The sequence below is a fragment of the Salmo salar genome, chromosome 10 (assembly GCF_965601325.2).
Source record: "Salmo salar chromosome 10, fSalSal1, whole genome shotgun sequence".
In the NCBI taxonomy this organism is placed as follows: Eukaryota; Metazoa; Chordata; class Actinopteri; order Salmoniformes; family Salmonidae; genus Salmo; species Salmo salar.
The window spans coordinates 74,649,534-74,663,203 of record NC_138300.1 but is presented as its reverse complement, the minus strand read 5'-3'; the positions used below and the strand labels follow the sequence as shown (position 1 = coordinate 74,663,203).

The window sequence follows — 13,670 nt, the reverse complement described above, 5'->3', positions numbered from 1 at the left end:
ATCATATCGCAATCTTGTACACTTGTCTCCAGTCTTTTGAGTCGACAGTCAGGCTAACCGTTAACTGAATAATAGCCTGAGTGAGTGAGATATTTATTCCACTGTTGTTGTAGCTAAGCGCAGAGGCAGGTCTTGAAAGTTTGCAGGTAAACCATCAGTTTGATGTTTCCGGCCTAACTGCCACTTCCTTGGCTCTCACCAGACACCCTGTAATACCAGCTATTTCGCTAGACCTCAATAGAGTTCAGGAGAGGCTCATAAAATTAGATCCACAGCACATAGCTGCCAAGATGCTGGACTGTTCTCCAGCTAAGTAGTCTGAGAAGCAGTCATCAAACGCAATGAATAACAGAGCGTTTCTCTTCCCCTTATGTCTTCTCACTCACAGTACATAAAACAGAGAGTGAAAAACAGGGAACATTTAATGGCTGCTCTTGGGTCAGAGGTCCTTTCAAGCTTGGACCACATCCTCTCCAATACCCCATATTTAAGGTCTGATCCCAGGTCAGTTGAAGTTAAATCCACCCAAAAAGAGAAAGAGCCATGTGAGACTGTGGAACTTGTTTTGAGAATGGGTCAACATTCCTTACAGGAAAACTCCACTCAAATACGATATTTTGCTATTTGTTTCATTAGACCATTGTTGACAATAGTCCCTAAATGTTTTGCTTGTCAGCAATCAAGTTTTCACGATATCTAACTTTCAAAATACAGAAATCATCCCCCGTATGATGCATTTTGAATCACACTGCAGGTCTAAGGAATGTGATTTCACCCAACAGTATGGCCATATATGAGAAAATTAACCCTGATACTGTATGTATCAAATTACATTTTAAAACAGTTTAGATGTAATCGTAAAATTATTTTGCATGCTCCGAGTCTCAGATGTGGTTTTGCATAAGGATAATTTAAGACAGTCTTCTCTTAGACTGAAAAACAGATTCTTATCTCCAGGCCATCAGACTGTTAAATAGTCAGTTAGCCGGCCTCCGCCCAGCGCCCTGCCCTGAACTTTAGTCACAGTTACTTGCCGGCTACCACCCGGTACTCAACCCTGCACCTTCAGAGACTGGTGTCCTATGTACACAGTCATTAAACATTGGTCACTTTAATAATAATGTTTACATACTTTATTCTAGTCAAGGCTCATCCTACATACAGTGGGGCAAAAAAGTATTTAGTCAGCCACCAATTGTGCAAGTTCTCCCACTTAAAAAGATGAGAGAGGCCTGTAATTTTCATCATAGGTACACTTCAACTATGACAGACAAAATGAGAAAAAGAAATCCAGAAAATCACATTGTAGGATTTTTAATTTATTTATTTGCAAATTATGGTGGAAAATAAGTATTTGGTCAATAACAAAAGTTTATCTCAATACTTTGTTATATACGCTTTGTTGGCAATGACACAGGTCAAACGTGTTCTGTAAGTCTTCACAAGGTTTTCACACACTGTTGCTGGTATTTTGGCCCATTCCTCCATGCAGATCTCCTCTAGAGCAGTGATGTTTTGGGGCTGTCGCTGGGCAACACGGACTTTCAACTCCCTCCAAAGATTTTCTATGGGGTTGAGATCTGGAGACTAGCTAGGCCACTCCAGGACCTTGAAATGCTTCTTACGAAGCCACTCCTTCGTTGCCCGGGCGGTGTTTTTGGGATCATTGTCATGCTGAAAGACCCAGCCACGTTTCATCTTCAATGCCCTTGCTGATGGAAGGAGGTTTTCACTCAAAATCTCACGATACATGGCCCCATTCATTCTTTCCTTTACACGGATCAGTCGTCCTGGTCCCTTTGCAGAAAATCAGCCACAAAGCATGATGTTTCCACCCCCATGCTTCACAGTAGGTATGGTGTTCTTTGGATGCAACTCAGCATTCTTGGTCCTCCAAACACGACGAGTTGAGTTTTTACCAAAAAGTTCTATTTTGGTTTCATCTGACCATATGACATTCTCCCAATCCTCTTCTGGATCATCCAAATGCTCTCTAGCAAACTTCAGACGGGCCTAGACATGTACTGGCTTAAGCAGGGGGACATGTCTGGCACTGCAGGATTTGAGTCCCTGGCGGCGTAGTGTGTTACTGATGGTAGGCTTTGTTACTTTGGTCCCAGCTCTCTGCAGGTCATTCACTAGGTCCCCCCGTGTGCTTCTGGGACTTTTGCTCACCGTTCTTATGATAATTTTGACCCCACGGGGTGAGATCTTGCGTGGAGCCCCAGATAGAGGGAGATTATCAATGGTCTTGTATGTCTTCCATTTCCTAATAATTGCTCCCACAATTAATTTCTTCAAACCAAGCTGCTTACCTATTGCAGATTCAGTCTTCCCTGCCTGGTGCAGGTCTACAATTTTGTTTCTGGTGTCCTTTGACAGCTCTTTGGTCTTGGCCATAGTGGAGTTTGGAGTATGACTGTTTGAGGTTGTGGACAGGTGTCTTTTATACTGATAACAAGTTCAAACAGGTGCCATTAATACAGGTAACGAGTGGAGGACAGAGGAGCCTCTTAAAGAAGAAGTTACAGGTCTGTGAGAGCCAGAAATCTTGCTTGTTTGTAGGTGACCAAATACTTATTTTCCACCATAATTTGCAAATAAATTCATTACAAATCCTACAATGTGATTTTCTGGAATTTTTTTTCCTCATTTTGTCTGTCATAGTTGACGTGTACCTATGATGAAAATTACAGGCCTCTCTCATCTTTTTAAGTGGGAGAACTTGCACAATTGGTGGCTGACTAAATACTTTTTTGCCCCACTGTAACTACATCTCCACACATCTTTTCATATACTGTCCATGTCTACACACACACACACACACACACACACACACACACACACACACACACACACACACACACACACACACACACACACACACACACACACACACACACACACTTTCTTAATTCCTTTCTTTTTGGGATTTGGGTGTATTGTTTTGTATTACTGTACTGTTAGAACTAAGAACATAGCCATATCGCTACACCTGCGATAACATCTGTAAAATATGTGTATGTGAGTAAAACATGGTGCTTAATATGGAGCTTTATTTATTTTTAAAGAAATTGAATATAGATATTTTATTACTTGTTATTTTAGTTGTTCTTCCAGTTAGCAACATATTCTTCAATAAAAAAATTAAGCCAAGTGGTTATTCTGTGACTTTAGCTAATAAGCTTTCTTTTCTTTTCCTTCTTTTTAAGCTTTCTTTTCTTTGCCGTGGTATTGTTTTGGTATTGAGTATTGTTTTGGTGTTGAGTATCGTGAAACTAAACGTGGTATCAGTATCAAAGTCAAAATTCTTACAGCACTTGTATGTTTCGAAGTTTGGACAGCACAGTACAGCACAGCGAGTAAAGCACAGTAGAGTATAGTACAATACAGTACTGAGTACATTAACAGTACAGCACTGTACAGTGAGTAGAGCACAGTAGATTACAGTCCAATACAATAGTACAGTACAGTATATTGCACAGTACTCTACTATACTGAACTCTACCCTACCCTAGTTCTACTCTGCTGTATTGTACTGCACTCTACTGTGCTGCACAGTGATGTCCAAACTTGTGAAACATGGGGAGAATGACATCAATATCCATATTTATGCATTTCTGTTTAGTACAGATCAGGAATCCATGATGCAATTCTGTTATCAGGTGTGGTCGCATAAAAACCTGAGGGAGATTTTACCGTAATTCCGTTACCAAAGTTTGAGTCGACACAGTTTTTCCACCAAATGAGTTTAATGTATATTTTTCAGTAGAAATTGTTAAAAGTATTCCTTGTGCGTATGGTTTGTTAAACTTTGAAATCATAAAAATGTATGCCAAACAAAAAACAAAGTACAGAATCTAAGTCAAAGCGTAATTCTGTTAGCGTGGAATTGCCCACAGCAGGCTGGTAAAGCTAACATTATCAGGCTAGTAGGGCTAATGTTAGCATGCTACTTGGCTAGCAACCTTGCAAGCTGATTTGTAACAAATTCAAAATGTATTTGCTTGTAAGTTGGCTGAAATTTTAATTGAACGATTTGGTTTAATTTGCAGTTATACATTTGAAGTTATTTCTGTTGGTGTTTACATTATAGGGAATAGGCTGGCTTGCCGGGTCCTCCGTATAACGTCACACCCAGCAAAAACATTTTTTCCGACATATCTTCCGCATTCTTTGGAATTCTGATTTGTTTTATGTAATAACTAGAAAAATATTAAAGTGAGGTATAACTTTGCATTGGGACTTTTGATCCGTATACTAATGCAAATCCATATGTTACATGTGGTTACGTTTATGCTATCTACCCTTAAAGATACCCTCAGGCCGCCAGTGTTCACAAACTGTAGTGGTGAGAGCAAGTTAACTGCCTGACATTTTCAGGGCTGAAAACGTTATGGGCCGGACAAGATTAGTCTACTGTACATTCAGGAACAAAGGGACACATATGAGGTGGCAAACAAAATCACTGCCTCAGCCCTCGTGTAAACATGAGGTAGAAAACGATCCACACACACACACACAACCTGGAACATCTCCTTCCTGTGTCAGAGCAACAGCAGGGAGGAAATGTTTGGGCTGTCCCAAATGGAGAGCTGATCAAGGGGGAAGCGTCACAGAAACCCTTCACAGAAACTCTCCATGAAGCTCCCTTCTCTATTCCACCCCAGCCAGATACCAGGAAAAAGGAGGGAACTCGGCCACCCCTCTTGGGTAAAGCTTGTCTAAAAATCCCCCCCTCCCCCACTTCCTTATCTTCTTACTGTGACAGCTTTAATCTGACAATGCACACGCTCTGAGGGTTCAGTCAGCGTTTGAACTGGCTCACTTCACTGCGAGTCAATTGGACTGGCTTTGTTGCGTTTGAAGCTCCAGTTTTTCCGTCCGTGTCTGTCTGTCTTGTCTGTCTGTCTGGGTCCCTAGCACTGTCAATGCTATTTCCCTGTTCCAATATCAATCTCTCCCTCTTTCTATAAACCAGTACTTATTTCTCAGAGGCAGAAAGGAGAGATGAATAAAGGAACAGAGGGCTCATTCTATCCCCCCTTCTCTTTCCATCTACACCTCTCCTGCTGCTTCTAAAGTCTCTTCTTTGCTACAGCTGAGAAAGCTTTGAGCAAAGCACAGGCAGCTTCAAACGTCTCATCCATTTATACACAGAGCTCTGGCATCCCTCTTGCCTCCTCCTTTCCCTCAGCTGCCTGCCTGCCTCCCCCTTCTTCCTTTCCCACTCAAGTGCTCTCTCCTTCAGGCAGAGGCTGCAACAGCATGGCTGCCTCTCTCACAGCCAGGCAAATCAGACACACACACACACACACACACACACACACACACACACACACACACACACACACACACACACACACACACACACACACACACACACACACACACACACACACACACACACACACACACACACACACACACACACACACACACACACACGTTAAATACTGACCCCCTCTGCCCATTGCAGGCCCACTGTAGTAGCCCAAGCTCTCACTGACAGTCAGTCCCAGATCCAGGCCTTCCTCTCCTATGTAGGGTTGTTCAGTCCTGTTTTCCTCTCCTCCCCCCACCTCTTCCACTTTCTTGCTACTCACGCGTCGAGAGGCGAAATGAGGCGCGCTGGAAATTTGCTGGGGCTGACAATGGAATATAGCTGCTCTGAATGCACAAGACTTTAATGGGCTGAATTAGCAGTGCGAGCGAGTCTCTCCCTTTCGCCCCCTCCCTTTCTCTCGATCTCTCTGCCTAGCTCGGTCGTCCCCTCCCCCACACCTCGCTGCACAGCCATTCCAGACACACACGCTGCTTACAAAGCTGAGAGACAGAGAGGGAAGGGCCAGCCGGCCATGAAAGTGCTTTGTTTCTCCCAGCTCTGGGATCGTTTCCACAGGCCTGCTCTGCTGTGTGCCCTCAGGATTCCTCCCTGTTACACATACTGACTCACAGGCTTTCCACAGGGCTTTAGGGGGTGCGCTTGTGTACACTAAACATTTATTCATCCCAATCGCTACGATTACAGACATTATTATGAGGTAGTCATTTCACAGTTAAAGCTCATGAACAAAGATTGAGATTATTATTATTTATTTTTTAAAAGCCTGATAAAAAATGGGGATGGGGATAGTAAAATACCCAGCATGCAATTAATTTCCCTGCTGTGTTAACAAACCAAAGTAGATCAGAGAAAAAAAACACGATTGAAATGAATTAATGTTGTCACATTAAGTGAGCGTATGCTTTGACTGACTACATTAGCCCTATACCCACGTCGGCCATTACAAACACGAAGAACGTTTCGGAGGCGAATCTCTCGTGTGAAGTGGCTGCCTGGTCTTCTCCCAACCCAAACCCACACACACACTGCTAAATAGAGACAGAGCTAATCCTGTTTCAGCATGGCAGGACGGGATTATAACATACTAGGAGTTTATACCGCCCCGGCGATGGCTCTGTACGATGAGGAAGAGATTACCTCTGGGAAGAATGTGTTCCTTCAAATAATTAAGTGTTATGTGAGAAATGACATCTTACAGCACAGCTGTTTACCAGAGATCGGCCCTCAGGAGGAAATGTGTGATGCCACCGCTGCGAGCTCAAATAAGGACGCAAGCGGCCGTAGAATTCTGAAATCATCTCAGCTAGCTGGCTGCCTATATTGCTTCTCTGTCTTAACCAGTGTTGCAACACGCTGCAGGCGTCCCTCGAAGGCGGGTAATCCGTACAAAGCCCTGTACTGGATGAAGGAAACAGACCAAGGACTTGTGCAGTACTTTTTCATCTGGGGGGAAAAAAAATAAACACGAACACCTATAAGGCTAGGCAATTTGTTATTGTGCATTTAATCGCTATGGCAACATGGACGTGTACGACATCAGCATTCTGTACATGTCTAGCCTATTTGTACACATGATACAGCCCTGACAGCCCCTCGCAATCTTTTGGTCAGATGGGATTCCAGAAATGGTTGCACCTGCCCGAAAGATACACTGAACACTACCTAGGGGACGAAGTAAGCCTACTACATTATCATAAAAACCGAAGAGACAGGAGGACACATAGCGTATTACGGTCAATTCCAAGGTCATTGGCTTTAATAATATAAGTGGTCATAACTAATCTTCCTGTCAAAAACAAGTGCTCCGAAGCGGAAGACTGAGAAAACCACTATGTAAAGTCCATACCGTAACAGTAAACAAGTGTTATGTCTGCGTAAGTGCAGCACTAGATGTAAATCCCCCGGGTTGTGCACCACAATAGCTCCTTTGATGCTTAACAAATGTTTGGGAAATGGGGGGGGGGGGGGGGCTAACCAGAGCCAGCAGCACACTGAAGGTCAAGGAGACGACCAGATGTTGGAAAACAGAGTTTATGTGGCCAGCATGGATCCCGATATTAAATATTTCCACAAGGCACAACCACAGCTCTTGACAGGGTTTTCCTGTATCGCCGTCCAACAGGACTATAAACTTAGCAGCTCTCGCCACTGTGACCCATAAGCCTGCACACTACGCTGACCCCCGGACAACATGCTCTCGCGTCTATAATGTGTACGCCCTACATAGGCCTGATTTGAGTGACTGTACATAGATCTATAAACAGAAAATGGCATTCTGAACTAAGGACTCAGAGTACCTCCTCCCCATACTTCTATTTAATGCCAATATCATATGCCATTTACTACCTTCAGCACAATACAAACAGAAAACAAGGAGGCTTTTTAAGAAGGAATGATTTTGAAACGCTTTGCAGTATGCCATCTTGATTCATGGTACTCTACGCTCCATCTGTCAGGAGGCAGAAGGCATTGTGGGGGAGGGGGGGGGGGGTCTAGAACAGATCTGGGCATGGGAGTCAAACAAACAAGCCCAGTCGTCTAAAAGAGTGGCCTTCTGAAACCGAGGGAAATGTGGAGAGAGAGAACAAGCTCTCGCCACCACAGCCACTGTTTCCTATTCTATTGGTCCACTTGTCGTTCTGTGCGAGAAAGAAACTGCCTATTCCAAACAGACTCTGGGACAGTTGTGGGAAGATAGATCCCAAATTCATACAACCGGTAGGCCTACGCTACATCCGAAAAACTTAAAAAGCAATAAGTCTGATGCAACAGGTCAAAACATTTAGCTTAAAATGTTGATAATCTATTATTTCTACAAATGTTAAGTGCAGCAATGAACGCACAAGGCATTAGGGTACGCAAATGTTTGTTACATAATGCAATTATTGGGAAAACACCATTGTCAAAAGCACACTGCACATGCGAGCAGTTTCATGAAATAGAGAGAGAAGATCTAAAGATGCAACAATTAGCATGGGTTACCAATAGACTAGGATTGTGCCTTTGGCTACTGGACAACGAAAAAAAGTTGATTTGAAAAACAATAGAACATGAGAAAAATAGGCTACTTGTTTCAATGGCATATGGAAGTCTTTATAATTGCATGCACGTCAGGTTGGATTTTGGCTAGGCTCATATGTAGTAAAACGTAAAGGTTTGAAACAATTCAGTATATGCTTTAAAAATGCATACTGCCTCCAGAACATTGCAAAGTGGTGTGTTATTCACTGAAGCCTGCCTAGTTGCCTATGCACTTGAATGGCGAATGGAAAGTGCACTTCAATTACCAGGTGAGAAATAAAAATAGTAGCTCTTTAATCGTGGCCATCAAAACTTTATGATTTTTTTATTCAGATCGCAATTAGATGCAGAAGAAGCAGCAGCTACTCATCCTGGGGTCCACACAAAACACAGAAAATAACAAAATACAGAACACTAATGGACAACTTAACAAAAGAACAAAAACAAATAAATTAAAAATACCCCCCAAAAAATGGGTGTTTAGAGTTTGTCAAATTAAATAAAATGGTATTAATCACATGCTCAATAGACAACAGGTGTAGACTAACAGTGAAATGCTTACTTAAGGGCCCTTCTCAACAATGCAGAGAGAAAGAAATAATAGAAAAGTAAAACACGTAATAAAGTAATAATAAATACACAATGATTGCATGTCTTTTGGGGTATATATGGGTTTTTGAGCTGTGTGTTAACTGGCTAAATAGAGAATTCGGTACTTTCAGCACATCAATACTTCTTACAAAGACCAGCAGTGATGCAGTCAATCTCTCCTCCAATCTGAACCGGGACAGCCTGACATGCATTTTAATGACATTGGCCCTCTGTATACATTTGAGGGTCAGACATGCTGCTCTGTTATGGGCCAGCTGCAGCTTTTTTAGGTAAATTTTTTTTGCTGCACCTGACCATACAACTGGGCAATAGCCAAGATTTAGGCATGTTCATGGCCAGTTCATTCCTCAGAATCAACCATGAGAGCCATTGCGTTTTCAAGGTAACAGACAGCGGTGCTCTCAATAGGGAGTCAGGTGAATAGATAAGTAGCAAATTAATTCCGAATAACGGCACAGAGCCTTACGAATACTACATAGACAACATCAGCGAGTAAACAGAACACACTTTCAACAACACTCTTCAGACTCTCGAGACAAGAACAATTGCTGGCAACTATCAGCACCTAATCCTGGAAACATCCAACTGAATTTGTGGAAACAACTCGTAATCATCTGAAGAACATCCAAGGTTGAAGGGGAGGGGGGGAAAAAACAACTAAATCAACTCAGTGAAGTCTTCAGTCTTTTAACTGCTGACACAACAGGGTTACGGCAGAATCGAGGCTACCTTTTCTTAGAAACACACACGATAGATAGGTGGACTGAGCTCAGCATTCCCCTTGCTTTGTTCCCTTGATTTTGGTTCACTGTAGAGTGGAGACAGAGGGGAGACAGAGGGGCTGAGAGGCAGACGTGGAAAACAATTAGTGTGGAGTGTTTTTACTGGAGTCCTGCGGGGCTGGGGTGCTTCAAAACGGCCCAGCGGCAGCAACCCAGGAGCTAGAGCCTGGACAAAAACACGGCCGACCGACACTTCGCGAGCTAACCCTCCACCTAACAAAACACACCTCCCTCTGTTCAGACAGCCCAGGCGTTCAGCTATTTGAGTTATCCACCAGAGTAAACTCTGGGCTGGGAGAAGAATTCCACTCTGGCGAAAGCAGCGGACAGCCATAATGCTGCAGAATTACTAGATAATTCACTGCACTCATGGAAGCTTACCCTCGGTGCACTCCTCTTGGCACATTTTCCAAGATGGCATCTAAAAGGTTTTTATGTGAAAATATTGTGTTGCCATGTGGTGTATATTTACATTTTGACCTGGTCAAAAACACTGACAGTGAACTACTTGAATAAGATGTCTTATCACTCCAGCAATATCAACAGAAGTAGTTCCGTGGTCCTGTGTGGCTCAATTGGTAGAGCATGGCGCTTGCAACGGCAGGGTTGTGGAAGTAGAAAAATGTATGCAGTCACTACTGTAAATAGCTCTGGATAAAAACGTCTGCTAAATTACCAAAATGTAAGGCCCTAATTTCTCATACTTAACACAACTAAAGATAAGACATTAGGAGCTCAGCATAAAGATAGGAATGAGGAGTGAGACTAAGATACTGCAACACGGCACGTAGAAACTGTTTATTACTGTTAGCAAAACAATGTCCATACAGGGTAGAACACTTTTACAATACAAGACGAAACCACTAGCTTCGAGCTTTAAATTTAGGCTAACTTTCCTTGCTACCGTACAGCTGAATACACTACCCTAGTACTTTGTTTGTGATAATATGCTAACCATAACGCGAAATATGCAACTACCAAAGCTGATTTTCACCAAAAACATTAATTTACTCTGTCTCTCTTGCCAAAAAAGAATTAACTTTGTCTCCCTCGCCTCCCATCTGGTTTCCACTGGATTCCATAGGCACATTCTGCATAACAAATTACATCATTACTTTCTTAAAGAGACAGCGCACACTTCTATAAAATAAGAAATTGCTTCTTCTATGCAAATGTTGTTGATCAGTAAATAAAATATGTTCTCCTAGCAGTTTCCAATGAAATATGTTCAAAATGGAAGGTATTGTTTGTCATCTGTAGCCTAATGAAATCGGCAACAAAAAAACTCAAAGCACACTCTCCTATTGAATAATATGGATTCACCTGGATTTTGAATAGAACTAGGCTACATCTTGATTTACACAGTTTATCAATAGAAACGTATTCAAATACAGTTGAAGTTGAAAGTTTACATACACTTAGGTTGGAGTCATTAAAACTCGTTTTTCAACCACTCCACAAATGTCTTCTTAACAAACTATAGTTTTGGCAAGTCGGTTAGGACATCTACTTTGTGCATGACACAAGGAATTTTTCCAACAATTGTTTACAGATTATTTCACTTATAATTCACTGTATTACAATTCCCGTGGGTCAGAAGTTTACATACACTAAGTTGACTGTGCCTTTAAACAGCTTGGAAAATTACAGAAAATGATGTCATGGCTTTGGAAGCTTCTGATAGGCTAATTAACATAATTTGAGTCAATTGGAGGTGTATATGTGGATGTATTTCAAGGCCTACCTTCAAACTCAGTGCCTCTTTTCTTGACATCATGGGAAAATCTAAAGAAATCAGCCAAGACCTCAGAAACAAAATTGTAGACCTTCACAAGTCTGGTTCATCCTTGGGAGCAATTTCCAAACGCCTGAAGCTACCACGTTCATCTGTATAAACAATAGTACGCAAGTATAAACATCATGGGACCACGCAGCAGTCATACCGCTCAGGAAGGAGATGCGTTCTATCTCTGAAAGATGAACGTACTTTGGTGCGAAAAGTGCAAATCAATCCCAGAACAACAGCAAAGGACCTTGTGAAGATGCTGGAGGAAACAGGTACAAAAGTATCTATATCCACAGTAAAACGAGTCCTATATCGACATAACCTAAAAGGCCGCTCAGCAAGGAAGAAGCCACTGCTCCTAAACCACCATAAAAAAGCCAGAATACAGTTTGCAACTGCACATGGGGACAAAGATAGTACTTTTTGGAGAAATGTTCTCTGGTCTGATGAAACAAAAATAGATCTGTTTGGCCATAATGACCATCGTTATGTTTGGAGGAAAAAGGGGGAGGCTTGCAAGCCGAAGAACACCATCCCAACCGTTAAGCATGGGGGTGGCAGCATCATGTTGTGGGGGTGCTTTGATGCAGGAGGGATTGGTGCACTTCACAAAATAGATGGCATCAGAAAATTATGTGGATATATTGAAGCAACATCTCAAGACATCAGTCAGGAAGTTAAAGCTTGGTCGCAAATGGGTCTTCCAAATGGACAATGACCCCTTGTGCAAGCAAGGAGGCCTACAAACCTGACTTAGTTACACCAGCTCTGTCAGGAGGAATGGGCCAAAATTCACCCAACTTATTGTGGGAAGCTTGTGGAAGGCTACCCAAAACATTTGACCCAAGTTAAACAATTTAAAGGCAATGCTACCAAATACTAATTGAGTGTATGTAAACTTCTGACCCACTGGGAATGTGATGAAAGAAATAAAAGCTTAAATAAATCATTCTCTCGACTATTATTCTGACATTTCACATTCTTAAAATAAAGTGGTGATCCTAACTGACCTAAGACAGGGAATTTTTACTAGGATTAAATGTCAGTAATGAGTTTAAATGTATTTGGCTAAGGTGTATGTAAACTTACGACTTCAACTGTAAGTGATTACCATTCTGTTGTTTTGTAGTTAGATTGTTTTTACCAAAGTCAAATTGATTGTATGATTGTATAATGGAGTCATAATGCATACATTGCTGTCTGTAAAGAATTGACAAACATTTTCAAGTGTAATGATATTGAACTCAAAATATGCCCAACAATTGAACAGTAGCAAAACTTACAGTGCCTTCATAAAGTATTCACACCCTTTTCCTTTTTTCCATATTTTGTTGCGTTACACCCTGAATTTAAAATTGATTGAGATAGATTTTTGAATCACTGGCCTACACACAATAATACCCCATAATGTCAAAGTGGAATTATGTTTTTCAAAAGAATATTTTAAAAAGCATTAAAAAAAAAAAAAATTGTATTCAACCCATTTTTAATGGGGGGCCTAAATAAGTTCAGGAGAAAAAATTAGCTTGACAATAAGTTGCAAGGACTCACTATGTGAAATAATAGTGTTTAACATCTCTGTACCCCACACACACAATTATTCCCTCAGTCAAGCAGTGAATTTCAAACAGAGTCAACCACAAAGACCAGGGAGGTTTTCCAATGCCTCGCAAAAAAGGGCACCTATTGGTAGATGGGTAAAAAAAGTAAACACTGAATATCCCTTTTGAGTATGGGGAAGTTATTAATTACACTTTGGATGGTGAATCAATACACCCAGTCTACAAAGTTACAGGCGTCCTTCCTAACTCAGATGCCGGAGAGATAGGAAACCACTCAGGGATTTTACCATGAGGCCAATGGTGAAAGGGCGTATGCTATTCTGCTTCTCATGGGCCCGTGAAAGGTTCCACTAATTGTGTGAGGGGTAGGAATGGCCGTATTTCTCCATCTCCTTCTCCGGCCGCTGTGTTGGGCAGTTCAATGGAGAGAAATGTCTCAGTCCCTGGAGCAAAAAACGTTGTGCTATCCAGGAGAATGAGTATAGGACATCAATGAGCTGCTCCCAAACGTTTTAAACCTGCATCTTTCATTGTTCATGTGGGATTCAATTACTTTATGA

The 13,670-nt window shown here is 41.8% G+C and overlaps 1 protein-coding gene across 2 annotated transcripts in view; it reads right to left on the bottom strand.

The window, feature by feature from the left end:
* znf609a (zinc finger protein 609a) overlaps positions 1 to 13,670 on the bottom strand; it is a 198,748-nt gene that overhangs the window by 62,908 nt on the left and 122,170 nt on the right. The window contains exon 1 of one of the 2 annotated variants that reach the window (XM_014123962.3): positions 5,462 to 7,202. The exons of the other annotated variant lie outside the window; for it this stretch is intronic. The gene's annotated coding sequence lies outside the window, so the exon portion shown is untranslated. Of the gene's footprint in view, positions 1 to 5,461; positions 7,203 to 13,670 lie in introns of those variants that run through there. 2 annotated transcript variants of the gene reach the window in all.